At 45.6% G+C, this 24,075-nt stretch overlaps 1 pseudogene; it reads left to right on the top strand.

Moving 5' to 3' along the window:
* The first annotated feature begins 21,217 nt into the window (after positions 1–21,217).
* LOC147663768 (uncharacterized) lies at positions 21,218–22,451 on the top strand (annotated as a pseudogene).
* Positions 22,452–24,075: the final 1,624 nt, after the last annotated feature.

Below are 24,075 nucleotides of genomic sequence, written 5' to 3'. Positions count from 1 at the left end.
TTGCCTCGTTTTGGAACTAAAGGAGGACCTCCATTTAGTGCTCAACCCTGAAATTGGTGAGACCAACATAGCCAACATAGCCCACCCAAAGTTGGACTTGGGTGAGCAGTCCCAAGTGGCCACCTTTATGCTCCAGTTGGGGGGCCTCCCTGCTCCCTCGTCATATTTTCCTCCAACTGGGGTGTGGTCAGCTAGCCCTTCCCTAGGGGACTAACAGCAGAGGCAGGCGTAGACCCCTATGGACACCTGGATGGGAAATTCTATTGTGGCCTCCTGATTGACCTAGCATTTGGGAGCTTACACAACTGTGGTGGATGTAGGTAAGGAAATGTATTTGCAGAATGGTGTGAGGCGGATACATCCTGTTGGGTGTTGATCTTGTGCTACTGTGTGTTTGCATTTTGTGATTGTGTGAAGTAGTTACCTCCCCAAACAGTTACCCCTCCATTCGGCAGCTGTGGCCCCGGCCCTTTCTGGACTCCCAGTCTGCTGTGACTTGCCATGAGCTCAGGCAACAATCTGGTCCCTGCTGTGGCGGGGCACTCGCTGCCTGATTTCCCTTGGGTTGATTAGAATCTGCAATGGAGTTGGTCTGGGCTTGATTCTGTGGATGGGTATTCAGTGTGGGCTCTCCTGGGATTATGCCTTTGTATTTGTGGTATGCTTTAAGGTGTCAATAGCCGGGTCTGTGTTTTTTTTCGGGAGCAATAGTGACATCCTCTGGGACCTGCTGGCTTTGTTGTCCTCTGGTGCAGGCACTCTGTCGGATGCCTCTGGGAGTCTTCTTCCAGCCAGATGCCATTTGCAAGCTTTTGGTCGCCATTGTCTTGCGGAGGGTGATCTCGCCTGCTACTTGGGCACCCCAAGGGTACCACTGCATGGAGTGGAGTTTGTAGCCTGCTTGCTTTGGGCCCTAGAGCTTTTCCCGTGTGGCAGTTGATGATACCTACTTGAGGTGCTGCCTTGAGGGTCAAATGTGCTGGACTTCTGGGATACTGCATTAGACTACAGGTAGGGGACCTCCAATGCGGGGAATGCGCCACTCAGCATTGGGCCACTTTGTCTGTGCCACTTTTCTGCTCAGGAAGTGTTGGGGTGGTGCCAGAGGCTGAAGCAGCCAACCTGGGAGCATGTGTGATCTGGTTGCTACAGCCATTGTCCCTATGCACCTTGGGGCAGCTCTCCACCTAGCCTTGGGGGACTCAGTTCGCATGCATTTGTCATGGTTCTGCGTCTCCCGATCCTTGTTTAAGTTACATGCTAACCTGTTGGCCGCTCCCAATAAAGAGGTGGTTTGCGCAGCTGGCCCACTGCCGAGCTAACCCGTATAACCCACAACTGTCCCCTTGAAGGGGGCTCAACGGAATGGGATCACCCTGGCTGGCGTCCATGTAATATGGGAGCTGGCATGTGCACTAGGGGAGAGTTTCCATGCTATAGTCCCATTCTCTGTGAACTGGATAAACATTCTTAGAGTAGACAATAGGCCCTGTCTTAATATATTGATCGGAGAGGGAGGATAACACCGCAGTTGTTTCCACACCGTGTGTTCTATTCCCAACTCAAGGTGCTCTGTGAGGTGGGCCAGAGATTCCCTGTATTTTGGCAGTAGTCTTTGATATAGGGTCGGCTTCTTACTGCAAGCATGGACTTGCCGCCTCTGTATCCACTAAAAAGTGGTATGGTGTTTTGCCTAGAAACATGATGACTAAGAGGCTCTCCTCAGTGCAGCCCGGGCGGACAATCGAATGAGCTCGGTTTTGAGAGCATGGGTGATCTCTGGCGTGTGTGCCCTTTCCCCCCCCCTACATTGACGGGTCCCACTTTGCACGTTTGCCCTCGATATTGGACCCCAAGGAGCTATAGACAGTTTTCCAGATGTCACTAGCTCTGGGTTCATGTGGGTTGCAAGTTGGGGTCACTCTGCCGTTGTTCCATAGTTCAAGTAGGGCTTCTCTTTTAGCCCTCTTCCGACCTGTATACCTGGTCTGCGAATATGTGTCTTTGTGTGCTCTATGATGTTGGCATCAAATGTTCTCAGCTCAGACCAGGGGAAAGCATATGCTTTGGTACGGGTGTGCCACTCACTGCAATGTTTTCCTAATTTTCGGACCAATGTGGGGAACCTAGCTTGCATCTGGATGAAGGGAGTGTCCATGATGGATTAGGGAACTCGGTTTAAGGAAGTTACAAACTTTTGATTGTCTTGAGACTTTAAACGATTAAAAATTCTACTCTAATTGTGGGAAAACTAAGTACACAGGGTAGTACCAGAAACAATGTACTAGTTAAGAGCAACAAAAAAAATACTGATGCATCAAACAACGTTTAACAATTTGACCATGACAAATAACATGAAATAATAACCTGTAACTAAGTGTAATGATTAGTTGAGAACAATGCAAGTTGACTTTTAGCAATGAAACAGTAAATGTGGAATTCTGATTTATGGACAAAAATAGTTATCACTCATGAAACGCATAAACTTAACAACATGACAATATTTAAACATTAAGCACAATCTGCAAAATTTCCACATCAATAATGCAAAAAAGTTGAACACTCTAACAGCGACTAGAAGAGAAAAGATTGGACAGAAAAAATGGAAAAACCTTAGTTCCCTTCCAGCGCCTACATGCCGAGGAGAGGGATGCTCCATGTAACACACAGAGCTAAGAGAGCTCAACAGTCTGTCAATATCGACTCGGCAGACAAAAATAGCAACGATTTGTGCGCAGGGGCTGCTGACGACTATCCACCCTCCGTGGTCAGACACAAGCTACAGATTACTCACCAAGGTCTGTATTTTTTCCTAACATTCGAATTACACCCTATGTCTCACTCAGGGCTAGAGCATACAGAATGCCTGAAGACCAGCAGTCCATGCAAAAAAGTACACCCTTCACTTCTTTCAAGGACCAATCAGTCTTAAGAAACAGACAGTCCCTAAAATAACTCCCTAAATAAATAAGATTCAGGTGGTGACCCTCTATAACACCAACGGCTGGGGGTGCGCCGGTTGTGTCACACTCAATGGTTTAAGCAAAAAAACTGCAGCTACCTTCTGCTTCTTTGGAGTGCCGTTTAGGGGGAAAGCAAAAGTGCTCTATATGCTTGTCCTAGTTTGTCACATGCCACAAACTGGGATTAAGGATCAGATGTAGTCTCTTACTCTGTGACGGCTGTCTTCATACGGACCTCCTGCCCGTGGATTCAGCAAAACTTCTAATCAATTATGGTGTCTTCTCACTAATATCTCCACGCAAATGTGAATCCGTTTAGGCTGGGTTCTTCCTTCGATAGCAGTCGAGTTCGACAAACCAATCTCTCCTATCTGGCTTGCCAAAATGTTGCTCGAATATGAAATTACTTTAATTAAATGAAAAGACAAGCTACATTTGGCAAAACAGGAACAAGTTGGTTTAATTAAACACAGCTGCCCGAAAAGTATCAACAGAGGCGGGTTGAAGACAGTTTCGGAGTACAGAGGTTTTGGCCACATATATATCATTTTGTGTGTACAATAAAACGTTTCAACATTCTTAGAAAAGCATCATAGTCCTAAACAACAAGTACAACCATCTGATAAAGGAAACACAGATGACTCTCAACCTCGGGAGAGCTAGTGTAGGCCAGTGTGTGCGAGTCCAGATGTCTGGATTGGTGAGCGCATGATCACCCCATATGGTATACATGTCGTGTCCTGATTGACTGTGTGTTCCTAGCTACATGTGTCATCTAACTTAGTGGTATTTTGGGAACGCGTGCTGTTGGCCAAACGTGTTTTATTGGGGCAAATCTTCTTGTTCCCATTGGTGGTGTGACTACCTATCTGTGGGATCGATCAGGGCTTTCCCCGGGAGCGAGTTTCTCTTTGGGCTAAGGGTAACTCCCACCCGTGACCTGTCAACCTTGGCTATGGGTCGCAGGGCCTGTCTGATCATGTATCTTAGACTTGCATTTGATGGGAAGGTTATCTCGGATGAATTTGACAGCAATGATACAAGTTTGTGACTGCATGCACATGTATAATGGCGGTCATTGAGATCATATTTACCGATATTCTAATTATTATATGTACAGATGTTACGTCGTACATCAAAATTGCATTGACTGATTGACGTCTTGCGTGCATAAGTTACTGTGTTCATCGACAATGGATTTACTGGTATGGACATCACTGTGCATGCATAGATTACAGCATAATTAAATATGCATGTACTGGTACTGCCACTGCTATGCGTGCATACATCAGGGTGTACATTGCTATAGTATTTATCGATCTCAACACCGGTATTGGTTTTAATTGATGGAATAACTTAAAGCTTCTCAATAACACATTTTTATTCTTTTTGAGTGGTATTGCAAGGGACCCACCAGCCGAGCTGTGAAGTATGAGTTTTTAAAGAACAGATTGGGAACTACTAAAATCTATATTTTTTGTTTAATTCTGTTTTATTGGCAAATCAAGAAAACAATATACTCCAAGAGAAAATCTGTCTGAATCACAGAATAATAATGCAACTTTTGGATTCCATTAAGGAAATGAACAAGTATTGGCATAGCCAATAGGTCTCGCTTTTGGGACCTTATAAGTATTTAGTTATGCAGCACAATATCCTTACATCAACTGCTGCATGGCTAAACACTAAGCAAGGGGATTGGGTGGGAGTCTATCCCAGAGGCTGAAGCTGAAGGAAGAAGAGGAAAGGCGGTGTGACACTGGAGGGGGCTGTCGGCTGAAGGTATGTTTTTAATTTTAAAATAATATATTATTTCTAAAACCCCAAAGCGACCTACCGGGCGACCCCTCCTGCCCTCCCCGTCCCGCCCTACCACCTTTTATTTATGGGGCTGCCATTGGGCAAAATCCACATGAGTAAAAGAGAGGAGGAAGGAGGGCAAAGGCACACAGATGGAGGGTGAGAGAGGGTGGGTAAAGGCAACACAAACAAATGGAGGGGGAGAGGAAAATATAAAGGAATATGTCTGTAATACAACTAAAACAAAAAAGTCAGAAAATATAACGGAGAGTGCACTCTGAAAAAAACTTTCTCAACTACTGTGGAGCATGTTTGAAACAGTAACAAAGACAGAGATACGGTGAGAAGGGTCTAAAGTCACAGGGACGGGGGTTGGGGTGCAAAGGCAACACAGTGGGAGAGAGGGCAACATGAAGAAATATCATTTCTGTAACACAATTAAAACAACAATAGTCAGAAAAATATAAGTGAAATACACACTCCGAAAAGAAACTTTGAAGTAGTAACAAAGATAGAAATACTGAAGAAGGTGTCAAAAGCCACAGGGAAGGAGGGTGGGAGGGAGGTGGGCAAAGGCAACATGGACCAAGGGACTGAGGGTGGGATGGAGGGTAGGAGGAAGCGGGTAAAGGCAGCATGGTCTGATGGAGGGAGAGAGGCAGCACAAAGGCATATCATGTCTTCAATACAACTAAAGCAATAACAGTCAGAAAATGTAAGCAACGTACACACTCCGTTTGGTATAGCCTCTCATTGTAAATAAATACCTCCGCGAGACAACACTTCTGTTGAACAAATCAGTGTGTTAACTCGAGGTCGCGGCTTTAACCCTGCTGTCTGACTACAACCTTTCCCTGTCCGAGATGGATTAAAGGGGTACCACTGGGAGCTAATTATAAATGGGCCTATAATAAGGAACAGTTTGCACAGGGATCCTACATTTAACAGTACACTCAAAATCTGTCCCTGTGGGTACTGGGTGGGAACACACAGATTTGGGTTGAGGTCGAAGGCTGCCACAGCGCTCTGGGTTGAAACTCAAGCACTAAGGTATCTCACACGAAACAACGCAATTAGACCTTGGGAACGTGAGACAATTGCACCAAGCAAACGGCATCAGATAACAGAGACCATGTAATTAGGGCAGTTTTGATATGTATAAACATTACAAGCTTCCAGCTTCTCTCACACCACACAAAGGCTTCAGCTCAGATCCCTGCTGAGAATGTACATTCTTAAACTGTGCCCTTTCAGTGGAATCACACATTAAATCTGTGTATGAGCTTACTACTCCTCATTTCACTCTTGTAAATAAAATATCAGGAAATTCGTATTCAATGCCATTGATTATGCATTCCATAAATAGTCGAAACTGCCAAAAACATACTCACTGCCAAATGGCATGTATCCTACATATAGTGTCAAGGATCCCCCTCGGTAGAGGAGGCTGTTCGTCCACAGGAGCAAAGATGAATGTCCCACACACTTCCAGACAGCAACTACCAAAGCGATAAGGTATAACTTCGCTACAAGGCAGCTGCTACCAAAAAGTGTGGGGGGGAATTTTCCCAGGGAGTATACCACTCTCCCCCAGCAAGGTGAAGTAGCTGCAGTCTTGATGGCAGGAGACTGGAAAATACATGTACAACAATACTAACCTCACCAGTACTTTACAGGTCTGATACACAAGTGTTCAACATAACATTCCACTTACCTCATAGGTGAGTGTCAGGGCTTTAAGCTAGAAGTCCATGCAAGAACCAGGAGATACAGCAGAGAACCTGGGGGACAACTAGCAAGGATATCTCCAAGGTAGAATGCACCCAATTCCAGACCTACTCATAAACTGAAGACAGAGCAGGAATGGGGGCCACAAGCGCAGCTGATGACACTAGTATCACTTATAAAGCTAAATACAAAGTGATACAGAATTTCCCACTTCCAGCGCATAAACTTAAGACAGCGTGGAGCGAGTAACAAACATATAACACAGACAATCCCCACTTCCGGCTCATAAGCTTAAGACAAAGCGGAGGAAGGGGACAAACAACATTAAACACGGACAATAGACACACCCCGTCTGACTAGTAACTGAAGAGCAGAACGGAGTGGGCGTACGTACAACAAGACGCGATAGACCAGCCACGCTCCACTCGTAAACTCAAGACGGAGTGGAGCGCAAACAACAAACATACACAAAACCCCTCCGATCACAAGAGTGACCGCGGAGCATAAACACAGAGCTGAATTGCCAGCCAGGAACTGACAACAAAAGAGGAGAGAAGGGCAGGCGGGGAATCAAGGCGGAAGGGGACGCTAGGCACCGGGGAAGGGCGTGCTGAGAAGTGGAAAGGTAACGGAGCAGGGCGGGAGGAAAAACAACAGGCAGGACACAGATCAGGAACAGAAAATACCGTGACCCCAAAGGCGGAAATCTCAGGAGCTGGAAAAGAGCACAAACTGGATCGATAGGACAAAGCAGGATCTCAGAACACTACGGGAACCTCACGGAGCAGAACGCTGAGTAGAGGGGGCGTGGTCACTAACCAAACAGTAAGCCAAGCAATGATTCGCGGGGGAGCTTCCCTTTTCAGCTACCTAGGGAGCGTCTCAAAATACCATGACTTACCCAGTAAGAGGTTTTAGGGAAAGGTACATAAGTCTCACAGGGGCACTAGAAGGTTTGTAGAACTAAGCATTCTACGCAGCCCTGTGGAATCTACATTGAACACTTATGAATGGGGTCAAATCCGACCACCCCTAACATATAGAAAGGATGGGTTTGTTTACTCTCCGCACTTTCAGAGTCACTCCCTGTCCTCACCCGTGTGGAGCCCATATCTATGATATGCAATTTGATATGCACGATTACATGCTGAAACACCTAGCGCCAAGCTGACAAGTCTAGAGTCAGTTTTATTTCTTAATGACACAATTTCATAGGGTTCGTTCATGCCGCACCAAAGAGGCGAAATGGACACAGTTAAGCTAGATTGCGACAGCACACTTGAAGCTCATCTCGCTGTGGCAACAGCGTAACAGGCTGCCATTACTACGCACCTCTCTAGGAACAAGCCTCGAGTTGTGTGTGCGCGCACGCTAAAAAAACAAAAACAAGCAATCAGGGACAAATAAATCAAGGAGCGTTAAAGGGAGTTAGCGAAAGTAAAGAGGGACAGAGGAGGCTCACAGAAATTAAGAGACGACAGATTGGGGTCAGAGAAAGCAAACAAGGACTTTACTTTTAGTATGAGGAAGTGAAGCGCACCCGACCGCAGGGTGGAACTGAGGCGGAGTAAAGACGAGCTCTGTGATGGGGGAGAGGCAGAGGGGTGCCGCGAGGAAGGCCAGATGGCAGATTGAAGCCAAAATAAGTGAGGAGCACAGTGGGGGCCAAGACATGCACGAACGTTACTTACCCACATGGTGGCTGCGCACATGCACGCAAGCTTGAGGCAAGTAAAAGTCTCTGGTAGCACTCTGAAAACCCCCTTACTAAAAGTCGAGCAAACGACCTAAAAAGGAACAAAACTTCCCCCCACCCCCAATCCACCCTTATACCCCCCCCCCCCAAGCCCCAGGTACCACTTGCTATGTATGCTATGATGTTAGGGTAGTTGTAAGGTTCACATATGTGTTCGACCATTTAAGTTGCTTGTAAGTCAGCCAAGCGCAGTAGCGAATAACTGGGGCAGGTCAGTTCTCTAAATTCCTTAGTTAAAGCTAGGAAGGGGTGCCAAATGGCTCTAAAGGTCTCGCTCTGTGACGTCAGTGTGATGGTGAGTGTTTCCATCGCCAGTATGTCCCATAGAGCTCTAAACCAAGCCACATGAGTTGGGCAGTGGGTGGGCTCCAAAGGGCCAGGATGGTCTGATGAGCACCCCCCAGCGCTATGCTAATCTGGTGACCCCTGCAAGATGAGAGGATAAGTGAGTGGGTTAGGAAGGTCTAGTAGGGTGTATGATGGAAATCTGGGGTGCCGAGTAGAAAATTGAGGTGAGTGTCAATATCATCTAGGACTGAAGACCAGCATGCTGAGTCCAGGGCAATCCCAAAGTGAGTGAGTGAACGTGCCTTTTGCCCCACATTGATGCCAGAATGCATTACTGCGGGCTGGGTTGCCCCTGTGAAGTCGCACCAGAGGTAAGTATCAATAGGAAGTAAGTTTGACAGCCGTTTTAGTGCTGGCCATGTAAGTGGTGTGTCTGGCTCAGTGGTAAATATTGCGCCATTACTTAGGGGAGAATGGCTGGCCCAGTTCAGATTCCCAGCGCTTCTGGGAGGGGGATTTATCGCCGGCCAAAGGGGGCTGGAGCAAAACGTATAGTTCCGATATGACTTCTGTCTGTGTGTTTACCCAGGAGCTATATCTCGTACGGTGTCAGGAACCTCTCTGCCGCGGATGGATCGACAGATGTGCTACCCAATGTCTAATTTGGAAGTATTGATAGCGTTCAGATTCGGAATAGCGTAATCCGATCATAGGGTATCAAATGGAACCAGCCCTTCCTAATTGAACAAGCATTGGCATAGCCAATAGGGTTCGCTTTTGGGACCTTAAAGTATTTAGTTATGCAGCACAATATTCTAGGTGCACCAAAGTCAACTGTTGCATGGCTAAACACTTATAAGGTCCCAAAGACGAGACCTATTTGCTATGCCAATGCTTGTTTTAAAAGAAGCAAATCTTAAAAAATTAAAAGTGGGGCTCGGAAAGCACAGGCCCAAAAACAAACAGACCTGTAGCAGTGTGCAACTGCTGGCCCCTCAATAAATTTTGTTTTAAAGATAATATACAAAAATATAAAGAAAACACAAGTAGGAGAGTGAGAAAAACAATGCACCCTCACAGAGTGCAGAAGGCATATTAAAAAAAGAAAAAGTAATCCCTCCCTACCAGTCAAGGGTGGAAGGCTAGAAGTCAACCACTGCAGTAGGTATATAAATCTGATATGCTCCTGGGAGGGGAAGAAGAATAGGGATGAAAGCTATCTGGGAACTTTAGCGTCAGAAATGTTGGAGATACGGTCTACTGATGTAGCATGTAGCTTTAGATATTTCCCCCAGCACAGTGCAAGGTCTGTTGGCTCCCTGGGTGAAAAGTCATTTTGCCCTACCATACTATGACCCTTTGCATGAATGTCCTATTGCACTGCTATGCTCCACCTACTAGAGATTTCTATCTCAAGGACCCAGATTTCAGTTGTCAACCTGAAAAGGAAGGGGAGGAGCGAAACCCATCTCATGCAGAGTGGTGCGAAGGTCCGGGGGCAATGTGAAGGCGTTACGCCGTGTTAGGGCAGTGAAGGCGTTAGGGGAGTGAAGGCGCAAGGGCAGTGAGGGCGCAAAGCGGGAAGCAGTATGCATGAGGGCATACAGGCCTTGCAAGGGGTCCTGTGTCATGTGTCAGCCAGACCTGGCTTTGAATTCTGGGACATTTCATCCGATACTTTAAGACTGTGTAGAAGGCAAAGGACCAAAAACGCAACATGCTCTGAATTAAAAAACAAATGCACACTAATGGCACAGGACTCACTGCAAACTAAGAATGGCTTCTGCTGCAAAAAATAAGTTTGCAAAATATATCCTTTTTTTTCCTTGACTAAGAAAATGAATTTCTGCCGGGCATAGTGTCGCTGGCACGGCTATGAACAGCGCAGCAGGTGGGGTGGCACCAAGGTCAAACAGAGTTAACGGCCTAATGCAGTAATCTGCAACCCAACCCTGCAACCCTGGTTTTCTTTGCTGGCACCAGGGCAAATGACTTAACACCCTACACCTTTCCCAGAGACTATTAGTGCAGAAGGTGCAGTAGCACCGCGGGCCCAGTGCCGTGAGGGGCTGACTGAACACCCACAGTGCTTTATTTTACTATTTTAACAGTAGTCAATGGGGACATTCACCTTGCTTGCACCAGGACTCATGGGCACCCTTGCTACGCTACTGTACACTACCTGGTGTTCTATTTGGCGCACACAAATGCGACACTCGTTCTTCGGGTTTTTAGACAAAAAGACACAGTTTGCCTATCAGCTCCTCCCACAGGACAGAAAACCGAGCGGACCCTCACACGCTGATCAGATGTTACTATGCACAGAGAACGATTAAATATTTCAAAATCTCTGCGCAGACCGAACCCCTCGCTCGACAGCAAAACAAGCAAAGTAAACAAACAACGGCAGTTTTATGAAACGCATATTGTTCCACACCGACACAAACATCAGTCCGAGTTTGCAGCTGTTCTTTTTTTTTGCAAACAGTTTTCAGCTTTGCCATAAACAACAACAAAGGTGCACTACAAGATATAGCATGCAATATATGTTGTACAATGAACCGCGAACGATGGTATTTTCTTGAGTTTCAAAATCTTTTATTTCAAGGGTGTAAATGAAGCACCATACAGCCGACATGTTTCGTCCCACACAGGAGACTTCTTCAGGGCTGTTAATACGAACATATGAACAATAGAAAATATATAAAAAACACATTTGACAAAACATGTACAAACATTTACATTAACAATACATGTACATTACAAAAATATATAAAAAGTCTGCTTTTTTTTTTAACTGTTTATTAGCAGGATAACATCACATAATCAGTACAGTACAGTTAGTTATTCGTCAGAGTATCCAGTGTTGTACGTCCATAGTACTGTGTTTGCTCATATCAGCTTTTCTGTTTTTTGTTTAATTCTGTTACACTATTCCCAACTCTTCTACCCAACTCCCCCACCCAGCATCCCTCCCCAGGCACTCCCATTCAGGCATAGCATAAGTTTAGACATGGCGGTATAACCTAAAACCTATTCTTCGTGAATCCAATCCTGTGCCGCAAGGCCCTCCAGGTCTCTGTAAGGTACATCACTGTTTCATATGAATATCTCCCTAGTCAATGCACCTGTGTCTGTGCATGAGCTGCCATCCCTTGCCATTCGGGCGTGTAGTGGAGTCCAAATAAGCGGTGTCCACAATGCACTCACCACATTTCAGTCATCCATCATCGACCCCTCAGAGGCAGTATTCCCATCCGACATTTCAAAGGACAGCATAACAGTGTTCCATTCAAGGGATATAGGAATCTTTCGCAAGCCTTTGCGCTCTTCTGTCTGTAGTGCCATTCCCTCCGCCTTACCCCACCTTATTACTTCCGCCCTCCACACGTCTGGGTCAGGTGGCCTGCTCGATTTCCATCTCATGGTAATAGTGCGCTTGGCCATGAGCAATGCAAGGTCAACAAACCGTGTGGCTACACTTTTCTTACGCTCTACGGGTCCCAGTCCTAGTAAGCTAGTGGATATAGTGTTGTATTCTCTGTTGGGGGACACTTTGTGTGAGGCGTTGTGTATCATTGCCCAGTAATATCCTAATTTCGGGCATTCCCATAGCATGTGTATTATCCTCGCATCTTCCACGCCGCACCGGGGGCATGAATCTGGTGTGTCAGGGAACATTACGTGTAGTCGGTGGGGCGTGAGGTATGCGCGGTGTAGAATCATGAGTTGGATGAATTTAAATTTTGGGTTCCGTGAAACTTTCCTGGGGAATGCAAGGACACGCTCCCACTCTTTATCTCGAAACACTCGGCCGGCATCTCTCTCCCACGCGTCTCGCAGTGGCTGCAACGACATCGCCCTCCCAGTACGTATACCACTCGTAATCCATTTTGTTAAGTGACTCCCTGAACCCATCAGGTATTGCATCGTGTGTAGTGGATTCATATTTGGTTCGTTGCCGTCCGGTGCCCAATGCCGTGTGATGTAGTTGCGCACCCCTGCATGTATCAAGAACATCCCCCCAGGCGTGTGATGGGTTGTGCAAAAATCTTCACAGGACATCATATGCCCATCGCTGAATAGGTCACCCACTTGTGTTACCCCGGCGTCGGTCCACGTAGTGAGTGCCCTGGTAGACAATATTCCCGACCCCAGTGGGATCCCCAGCAGTGGTATCGTGGGAGCATAGGAGGTGGCGGGGGACGAGTACCGTATGGCCCTCCTCCAGCAGGTAATGGCCAACTTGAGCAAGGGAGGAGATTTACCGGGGATCGCAGCGTTTGGCAGCAATAGGGTGTGTATTGCACCCCATTCCCTATCCGCTTCGGACATGCCTATTTCATGCAGGTTGTGTCCCGCCAGCCAGTAGGCCAGCCAATGTAATTGACATGCATAGTAGTACGCCTGTAAATCCGGGACTCCCATCCCGCCGGCCGCTGTGGGTAGCTGCAGTTTCACCAGGCTGATGTGGCGTCTACCCCGCCCCCAGACCAGTTCCGTTAGCATGGTGTTCAAAGCTCGAAACACATCAGCCGTCGCCAGAAAGGGCAAATTCGTAAAGTAGTAGAGGAGTCTTGGGAGGACAACCATCTTAGAGATGGCCACCCTGCCCGCCACCGATAATGGCAGTGCGGTCCAGAATCGTACCTGCGACCTCAATGCTGCCACAGCTCGGCCTAGATTACCATCAAGCATATATAAAAAGTCTCCTTTAAAACATTTTTTACTGAAAAACTGCTTGAAACAGACAAGGCGTAAAGAAATGGAAGCCTAATTTTCCAAGACAAAACACTGATCGACAGAAGCTTAAAATTTAAAGAACGGAGGAGGAGCCAAGACGGCGGCCAAAATGGCCGCATAGACGCCCGGCTCTGCCGCTCGCCCTCAGCTGCGGCGATCTCCTGGCAAATATCCTGCACCCCAGCCACGGATTATTGTAGCGGAATCGTGGTGGATCCCGACCGCGTTCCTCCGACGATCCTACCGCCTCAGATGGCCACGCACTGCCGCCTGCAAGTTTCTGGCCTTCCCAGCTGGCCACGCCGGGACCTCGGGTAGCACAACAGCCGCCCAGCAACGCGTCAACAGCGGCCTCACCCGGCTGCCAGGCACTGGTGCCCGTGAAGCGAAACCGAAACTGCTCCCGACGTCGCTCCCTGGATTCCTCGCTGCAGTGCGATATCGATCACTGTGGTAGGACACCCTGCTGGCGTCTGTGATCTGAAAAGGGGCTCGGACGGAGGAGCAGCTCGCCTCGGCAGACATTGTGTCGCAACTCGGTAAGAGGCGTGTGGTGCTGTGTCCCCCGGGCTCCGGTTTATGCAGCGTGTTGCTTACTGCCGCTGAACAGCTGATGTGATAGATTCCTCGCCGTGTGAGCCCCGGGGTCCATAGGTGCTGGAAGTGCGATGATGGCGCCCACAATAAAGGACATCTGGCTGGCTCTTCTAGACTGGCGCGCTGAAGTGCAGGGTTTGCGGGCGGCTGCACCCATCTTACAGCAGACCTCCTCCATTGCCGAGGCACCACAGGACGCAGCAGGGTGCACTACAGAACGAGACTCTGCCTTTGTCCCGGTAGCTGCAATGGTCACCCCCCGGATGTGCTGGACACTTGGAGCTGGTGCCGTGGAGCGAGTTGATACGAACTGTGACTGTGCTCCCAAAACTACTTACCTGCCGGCGGATAGATTGCCGTATTACCGTCGCCTTGCCTCCTTGTGGAACTTGGACGTGTCCTGGGACATTGCTCCTGCAACGTCGCTTTGGTCTTTGTCTCGACCCGGGATGGCCCAGCCTGCCACTGCTGCCTTGTTGCTGCTACCTGAAAGCCGGTTGGATCGATTGCTGCCCTTTCTTCGTACTGGCCAGGGCTGATTTCTGATTACCTGAACTACCTTCCTGTGACTTTTGTGCCGAAGTGGATTGTCGTTCATACTGGTGACTGTTTGTGATTGGGGTGACCGTGGGTTGGGGCCCACGTTCCTTTTGAGTGGGCCTCTGCTTCTGAGCTGGGGGTGTACAAGGGGCCGGTGCTATGGCCCTCCTCCGCTTTCCCTCTTTTGGGGTTCTTCTTGGGGCGACAGGCATGCCTATGGGGGGGGGGGGTGGGCCGTGGCCTTCCGCTGGTATGCAGGGTGGGATTCGGGGATGGGAATGCTTTAGGTTACCTTAGTTCTATGGCCCTCTGTCTTTTTCTCCTCTCTCTCTTTTTCTTTCTTTTATATGTCTTTCTTTAGTGGGATTGGGTTTTGTGTGATCGGGAAGTCTTATCCACTGTGTCTTAATGCGGACTGGTTATATTTTTAACCTCCTGACTGTGGACTATTGTTTTCTGAGTATTATTTGTGGTTCAATGTACCTCCTGATCCGTGCCCCTTCCATGACGGTCTCTAATTGCGGCTAGGTATGGTTCTGGCGATATTCTGCATAGTACTCTGATCAATCCTGTTTCATGAGAACGGAACCAATGTGCTGTTTTTGATCTCCTGATGCTAAATATCCTTCAGATTTAAATTGAAAATTAGGTAGAGGGACAGAGGACCAATGCTTGAACTTGAACATGATAATTTCTAAATACACTAAGGCCAAAAAATGGACAATCTTCGTTGCTTATATGGATTTGTCCACGGCTTTCGATCTTGTGAACAGAGCCAAGTTGTGGGCCATGTTGCAACAAATGGGTTTGGACCCCCCCTTTGGTCTACTTCTTGGCTGAACTTCACAAGGCTTCCATTAGAATGGACCAAGAGGGACATCGCACAGCGTGGTTTAAATCAGGCCGGGGTGTGCGACAAGGTTGCATCCTTACCCCTATGCTGTTCACTTTATATATAAACTCTCTGGAAAAAACTCTTCTGGCTGCATCTGTGGACATTCCGCGTGCAGGAGACACATACATCCCAGTGCTCTTGTACGCAGATGATGCTGCCTTAATAGCTAGGACACATCTGGGCCTCCAGAGACTTCTTAATGCATTTAGTGACTTCATGTCCTCTCTTGACCTTGTGGTCAATAATACGAAATCCCATGTAGTGGTCTTTGGGGCAGCTATAAATAACACTAAATCCTTTTTCTGCAAAGGGGAAGTGATCAGTAATGTTAAAGTTTTCACTTACCTGGGAGTAATTTTCGACACTAAGGGCAGCTGGATCCCCCAGATAGTAGCAAAGACTAAAGCAGTGAGAAGCTCCGTTAACGCTATTTTAAGCTTCTCAAGGAGACTAGGGGGGAAACCAAGTGGTGCACTTTTAGCCTTGTATAGAGCAAAATCATTGGCTATAGCTAGGTACGGGGCTGGATTATGGGGTTATGTTAAAACTGAAACCATCCAAACGGAGGTCAATAAGTTTTTATGTTCAATATTAGGACTCCCCGTATCAACAGCCACTTTTTCAGTCCATCAGGAGCTTGGAGTGGGATACATTACTGATGTCCTCTCTATGGCACCTATACTTTTGTGGATAAGAGTGTGGACAAATAATAACTTAGGCCTCAACCACAAAATTTTATTGGACTGCTTAAAATTGGATAAGTTTAAAGATATTGCTTGGCTGGCATACATTAACAAGTGCTCTGTAGAACTGGGACGCCCAGAGATTTTTTCCTCCCCGCTTGATTTACAAAAAGCGGACCTGGCTTGGGTTAAGGAAAATTTCTACAAACTTAAGTCTTTGGAGAGAGAACAACGCCAGTTAATAAAACCCACGGTCAGAGCGCATTATATGACACTTACCTGTATTGCCATCCAACCGTATCTTGCCCTAGTCAATATCCCGTTCCACAGATGGCTTCTGGTTAAGTTTAGATTTAACCAGATTTATTTGATTCTCTGTAACAAACAGGGATGGTTCAAGCTCGAGGATGCACCTGTATGTGAATGTGACAACTTTTCCATACAAGATAATATGCACCTTATGTTATTCTGCCCTTATTATCATGTTCCAAGGCAAAAGTATCTGTTACCCTTACTGAAGGGGAAAGCGTTTATGCAAGCAAAACCTGCTCTTTTGTACCTACAAATGCTTGACTCACCCCTGGTAATGTTCAGTGTGGCAAATTACCTCGTCGCTGCTGTTCGAATTAGGAGGAGGAAAGTACAAGCCTAACTGTGGGGACTGTTATGAATTTGGTATCTTTTGCTTTTTTGCACATGATGAGTCTTTCCAAACTGACCTTTTTACTGTCCCAAAAATGCACTGTATCATATGAAAAATGTTTATACTAATTTGTACTGTAACATATGGAATTTTATTATACTAAATTGTATTTAATATGTAAAAAAATTATTTTTAAATATGTTCTTGGAACGATTTTTAACTGCTGTAGTATGCTTTTATGATTTTTAACAAAATCGAATAAAGTGGTTTTTGACTTGACTTGACTAAATTGAAAATTAGACCACAATGCTCCTGCTTTTGATCCTGATGGAATTGCCTTCGGGCTGCGCATATGGTTGTATATATATCTTCCTGTCAATAAAGGTCTTCTAAAAATTAAAAAAAATTAAAAAAATTTAAAGAACGTAAATGTCAGAGGGGAATGGAAACCAACCCCATTTTAAATACCCAGCTTTAGTCAGAGTCCAGAAATTGCTGTTTATATTAACAAAATAAAGTATTCTTTAAGCTAATAGGCATTTAAGGAAACAGGAGAAGAGAGAAATGGGGAGAGGAATGCGAGTAATAGTCAAAGAGACGTGAGTCAAGGCTTAAGTCACATCTAAAAAGCAGCTAGAGTGGGAAAGCACAACAGAGCAGAGCAGGGGAACTCTTACCCGTATGTTGCTGATTATACAGTCTTTTCTTGCACTTACCAAGCACTCATATCTTTATAGATATATACATACCTGGCATCGTTTGTCCTTCATCTATCCTGCCCTGACTCAATACACGTCTGGAGTCACGGAGGATTTTAGTTCCTGAGATAGGTAAGCACAAGTGTGGAAATGTGGATGTTAACTTTGACTGGTCCACTTACTTAACGGGTTCTTTACTTGGGGGTCTTAGCTGAATTTCCTTGTGTACTTATTGTGCTCTTGCTAAAGAATACAGTGATGTAGTATGGAACACTTGTGTAGAAACAGACCAATTATAGAGACTTCTACCTGAACAGGTAGCAGGCGCAATCTTTCATATATCACTCCCAATTGCGCATCAATACTTTAATACTGTAATAAGGTTTTCAATTTCAAACTGCTACTGTCCTAATCCTTTCCCCTATTTAGCTCTATTATTGTTTAACTATTCTGATGTTCTCCTCTCACTGTATAAGTATGTTCTGAATGATTGCTGGTTGCATCCTTGAACTTTACGATTCTCATTTTCTCAGATCGTTCTGGTTTATTGTAACCCATTTTTTGCTTTGGTGGCAAGTTCCTACATTGAGCATTTACGCTATTATACGAGTACCATTCCAATCCTGGAACCCATTGGACCAGATTTGGATTGTAAGTCTTTTTCTGATGACTTTTCCCATCTTTCCCTAGGAGGCTACTAAGCCCCTTCGTTACAATTAGGACTCTACTAATTTGTTTCTCCTTGTTTTTCCATTTGATTACCTCTTATGTTGTAAACAAATACAAATATATATATCGTCTTCGTTCAATTACTTGGTGCAACAAGACTTTCTGAACATTGCGCTACAACTACTTCCGAAGCCATTATCTTGAATCTAAGGTATACACCCTCACCTACTTGTATTCTTCAGCTGACTCTTTGCTTTCCCCGCCCTAGTTCCCCTTCTCCGCTCTGTTGTGCTTTCGCACTCTAGCTGCTTTTTAGATGTGACTTAAGCCTTGACTCATGTCTCTTTGACTATTACTCGCATTCCTCTCCCCATTTCTATATTCTCCTGTTTCCTTAAATGCCTATTAGCTTAAAGAATACTTTCTTTTGTTAATATAAACAACAATGTCTGGACTCTGACTAAAGCTGGGTATTTGGAATGGGGTTGGTTTCTATACCCCTCTGACATTTGAGTTCTTTAAATTTACGCTGTCTGTCGATCAGTGTTTTGTCTTGGAAAATTAGGCCTCCATTTCTTTACGCCTTGTCTGTTTCAAGCCGTTTTTCAGTAAAAAATGTTTTAAAGGAGGCTTTTTATATATTTTTGTAATGTACATGTATTGTTAATGTAAATGTTTGTACATGTTTTGTCAAATGTGTTTTTCATACATTTTCTATTGTTCATATGTTTGTATTAACAGCCCTGAAGAAGTCCCCTGTGTGGGACGAAACGCGTCGGCTGTATGGTGCTTCATTTACACCCTTGAAATAAAAGATTTTGAAACTCAAGAAAATACCATAGCTCGCGGTTCATTGTACAACATATATTCCTTGCTATATCTTGTGGTGCACCTTTGTTGTTGTTTATGTCAAATTGAATTCCTTAGGGAATAGGCACTGTTGCGGTGGGTGCCATTCAGTGTGCCTACAAACCCCAATTTAATTTCTAGGGGAAGATACATACGCAGGGTTATAGTTAGTTAGGTGCTGCTAGAAAGAAGGTTCCATCGTTGGGTCTTTGTTGTTTTAATTGTATATCACATTCGCTAGCACTAACACACCCTGTATTTATTGGAAATTGTCCAAGTGAGAACCCCGAAAATAGGGGTTTTTAATTATGCTCAGTTTCAAAGACAGACGGCAAGAACTTACGCAGGACTTATTTACATCTGGGGCCAAAACTACCAGTATAGTAACTCCTAAAACAGAAGGCTTAAAAGCGAAATTTCAGAAATTGGAGAAATTAAAGAAAAACTAACTGTCCAGATGGTGGGACGGTACCACCCTGGGAAAGTATATAGATAATGAAAAAATACCACGTGGGCTTAAAATACTAATTTTCCCCACGTTTGAAGACCTCGACAAAGAGCAATTAGAAGATTGGGAAAATAATCTCCGGAATGCCTGCTTTATCATGATGCGCATTCTAATAAAAAATGCAGAAAAGAAGGGAGCGAAAGCCCAACAGGAAATAGAGGAACTAGAAAAGGAAATAGCACTGTCCGAATTGAAGGACGTAGTAAAAAAGAACTATGCTATATTGGATGGGGTCTTGGAAAATCACCAAATTTATCTAAGGGATAAGCAGTTGAAAAAAATCAAAAGGGACAACAAAGATTATAAGGATGGGAGGGTGTATACTGTCTCCCAGAAGTATGACAATGTGAAAATCCCTGGAGAGGGTAAAAGACTAAGGGAAGATACCTTAGAACTGAGTACTGCTAGCAGCATAACCTCAAGATCATCGGCCGCCAGCTCCATCTCCTCAGTTGAGCCCTTAGGTACATCTGAAACAGAAACAAGATCTAGTGATTTTTTATTGGAGATGGAGAGATTGAGGTTAGGGGCACAACCTATACACAAAGAACATCAAAAACAAGAAGGGGAGGGAGGAATTGGCAGGAACGTAAACAGAAACAACAAAAAGCCAAATCTAGAACCAGTAGGGAGATTGACGAGATCCAAGACAGAGAATCAACAACAATAGCAAGGACAGATTGGGAGAGGTCAGAAATGCCTATAGTTGTCAACCTGTCCAAAAGAATCTTGAAGCATGATGATATTTCAGTCCTAAGTAAGGGACTAGGTTTTTGTCCGAATCAAGTTGGAGGGGATGTTGATTTGTTTGTGGATTTATTGAAATTTACAAGGTTGTTGAAACTCAAAGATCATTTTTCACTCAACCCCCCCCTTACCTTGTGAACTTAAACAATGTTAACTCTGCTACAGAACATACTGTGAACGAAATAAATACTATTCAAGGAATGATGACTGTGGAACTTGAGACATTTGTTGATATTGAGTGTGTCAGAAGTGAACTGAATATTGTGGAAAATATGTCAATTGAAAGTGGACTAAAACCTAAATCCAAATTTACTCCAACTGGCACACACCCAAATATAGATACTTTCCGGGAAAAGGTCACCCAGAGTTTTTACCAACTATTGGAAAGCCCCTCACGATCTGGTCCCCGTAAATACAACTCACAATAAGAGAGGCTGAAGCTCTAAAATCTACAATCAGATCCCACCATTGTTATTCGTGAGGCAGACAAAGGTGGGAACGTGGTTCTTATGGACAGGGAAGATTACATGGGTGAAATAGATCGTCAGTTATCTGATACCACCTGTTATACTAGACTGATGGGTAATCCGACAGAGGCCCTGACCACCCACATTAACATGAGATTGATGGAATGGCTGGCGATTGGTATGCTCAGTGAAGAGGAGTGTAGATACCTCACAGTAGTGGCCCCCTCTTTCCCCTGTATCTACATTCTACCAAAAATCCATAAGGGTGGCCTCTTTCCACCTGGCCGCCCTATCATTTCAGGGGTCAGCTCACTGACAGAAAAATTGTCAGAATACGTGGACACCTTCATACAACCGATGGTACAAAATCTTCCCGCTTATTTACGAGATACAAAGGACATCGTGGGAATGTTTGAGGGCTTTACTTGGTCTGACACTCTTACCTTCGTCACCCTTGACGTCGTCAGCCTTTATACCTGTATCCAAAAAGAATTCGGAATAATGGCACTAGAATATTTTCTAGACAAAAGGACAGCACACCATTTATTACATAATGGCGTCCTACTTGAAATGACAGATCATATTGTCCCATTTTTTTTTTCTACATGACTCCAAATGGTATCTCCAGACGCAGGGAACAGCGATGGGTTCCAGGTTTGCTCCCGCTTACGTCTGCCTTTTCATGGGCTGGTTTGAGCGGGAGCATGCCTGGGGACGACATGCGGCCAAATGGATGGACAACATAATATTCTGGGGCAGGTACATCGATGATGTGATCATGATCTGGGATGGGCCTGCCCCGGGTTTGATGGAATACTTTGGTTTCCTTAATGATAATCCATTCAATGTTCGCTTTACAATTGTACACAACCGACAATCCATTGATTTTTTGGATGTAACGTTTTTTGTGGAGGATAACATCATGCACAGCCACACACATCACAAGCCGACCGCCTGCAACAGCACATTACATCATGACAGCTCCCACCCACATGTTATTGACAATATCTCTTATGGGGAAATGATCCGAATGCGCCGCAATTGCAGCACAGAGGAGACTTTTCTTTCTAATGTAAAAGACACAGAAAAACGCTTCCGTGACAGGGGATACCCTTTGGACACTCTCAGAAAGGCCAACCAAAGGGTGATGAAAGTGATGAGAAAAACCACCTTAGCCCCCATATCTATAAAAAATAACACTAACAGATCTTTGGCCTTTAGCACCCAGTTCACCGATCGGAGCAGTAAAGTATATAACATCTTGAGGAGGCACTGGCACTTTCTCGCAGATATACCAAGCCTACAGGGCTTACTTAGTGGCTATGAAACCCAAAGTATGCTACAGAAGAGGCAAAAATCTTCGAAACATCTTGTGCCCAAGTTACATAGAGTCCCCGAGGCAAACAAGTTGGTTAACGCCAACAGCAAAGGGTTTCTATACATGCAATGACTGTAATATGTGCAATCTGGGGAGAAACAGAACCAAGGAATTTTATTTCAATACCAAAAAAAAGTACAAAATAGACCACTTGATTAACTGTAACACCAAGTACGTGACATACATCCTTGGGTGTGGTTGCAATAAAATCTACGTAGGAAGTACCAAAAGAGCCCTAAAAATTTGCATACAGGAACATGTACACGCAAGACGGAATAGGGATCTCAGACACCCATTGACCTTTCACATGAAAGAGCATCATAGAGATACAGACAATATGTGGTTCATTGGCATTGATCATGAAGCAGCTCGCCCGAGAGGCGGCAACAGGGAATTGACTTTGAGACGGAAGGAGGCGGGCTGGATATGCAGATTGCGCTGTATTGTATTTTTTTTCGCTCCTTTCAGAGTGCCCACGGTGCTCGGGGCGCGTCTTTAGTTTCGGTGCCGTGGTCTCCCCACCCCTCGAGGCAGCAGATGCAGACTAGTGTCGGTTTCACGTTCAGAGGCGAGACGTGTGCGGGAGGATTGTGCGTGCAGGAGACTTAGTGTGCCCCTGGTGTTGCTCCAAGAGGTGGTTTGTTTCGTTACCCCTTTCCCTTTGTTTTTGGAAATAGGGTGGGGAGGGGGGAAATGAAAAAGTTAAGTGCGTGCTTTTAATGTGTGAAAGTGCGCTGTGTATTGAATTGGGTCATAATACAGAGGATGAACTGCATTATTTCCTTGAATAGGTTATATTGGGAGGCTATATGTGACTTGTGATTGAGCTAAGCCTTTTTGGGCACTGGCATCACCCAGATAACTTTAGTGCAAGTGCTCTATCTTGCCTTTATGATCATCTATCCTGTCAACAGAACAGGGAGCCCTTAGTCAATAAGTATAGGTTGTCAATATTTGTCCTACCTAGTGACTACGTCCCCAATGAAAGCACTAAGATACGTTTAGTACACTGGATTATTGTATACGTCTAATACAATTTAATGTAATTTTGCAAACAAAAGATCGGCCTATTTAAGGTTGTAAAGAAAGATGAACTTTGATCTACTCTCGCTCTTTACTCTCTCTCCACTCCCTTGCTCCCCACTCTCCTCTCCCTCTCTACTCTCCACTCCCTCTCTCTCTCTCTCCACTCCCTCTCTCTCCACTCCCTCTCTATCCACTCTCTCTCCCTCTCTCTATTCTCACTCTCTCTCTATTCTCTCTCTCTCTCTCTATTCTCTCTCTCTCTATTCTCACTCTCTCTCTACTCTCTCTCCTCTATTTACTCTCTCTCTCTACTCTCCTTCTACTCTCCTCTCTCTCCTCTACTCTCTCTACTCTACTCCCTACTCTCTCTACTCTCCTCTCTCTCCACTCTCTCTTATTCTCTACTCTCTCTCTCCATTGTCTCCCCCTCTCTCTCCACTGTCTTCTTCCACTCTCTCTCCCTTCTCTCCCTCTCCTCTCTCTCCACTCGCTCCTCTCTCTCTCTTTCTCTCCATTCTTCTCTCTCCACTCTCTCTCCTCTGTCTCTCTCTCCTTTCTCTCTCTCTCTCCCTCCTTTCTCTCTCCATTCCCTCTCTCCACTCTCTCCTCTCTCTACTCTCCCTCTCTGTCTGTCTCTCTCTCTCCACTCTCTCTCTCTCTCACAAAGTGGTGTGCGTCTGCAGAAATGCTTCCGGGGGGGGGGGGGGGGAACATTTTTTACTTCATCACCATCCTCCTTGCACCCTTCTTGCACTCCCCCTTGCATCCATCTCCTCCTCCCCCCCTTGCATCAATCTCTTCCTTGTACCCTACTCCACCCCCGCCTTGCACCCTTTTCAACCTTACACCATTCTCCCCTCTGCCTGGCACCCTTCTCTCTGCATTGCACCCTTCTATGCCTTGCACCCTTCTCTCCTCTGCCTTGCACCCTTCTCCTCTCTGCCTTGCACCCTTCTCCCCTCCGCCTTGCACCCTTCTCCCCCTCCCCGTTGCACCATTCTCTTCCTTGTACCCTACTCCACCTCCGCCTTGCACCCTTTTCAACCTTGCACCATTCTCCCCTCTGCCTTGCACCCTTCTCTCTGCATTGCACCCTT

Source organism: Lissotriton vulgaris, unplaced genomic scaffold, assembly GCF_964263255.1.
Source record: "Lissotriton vulgaris unplaced genomic scaffold, aLisVul1.2 SCAFFOLD_3888, whole genome shotgun sequence".
NCBI lineage: Eukaryota > Metazoa > Chordata > Amphibia > Caudata > Salamandridae > Lissotriton > Lissotriton vulgaris.
This window is presented reverse-complemented; position numbering and strand designations above follow the sequence as displayed.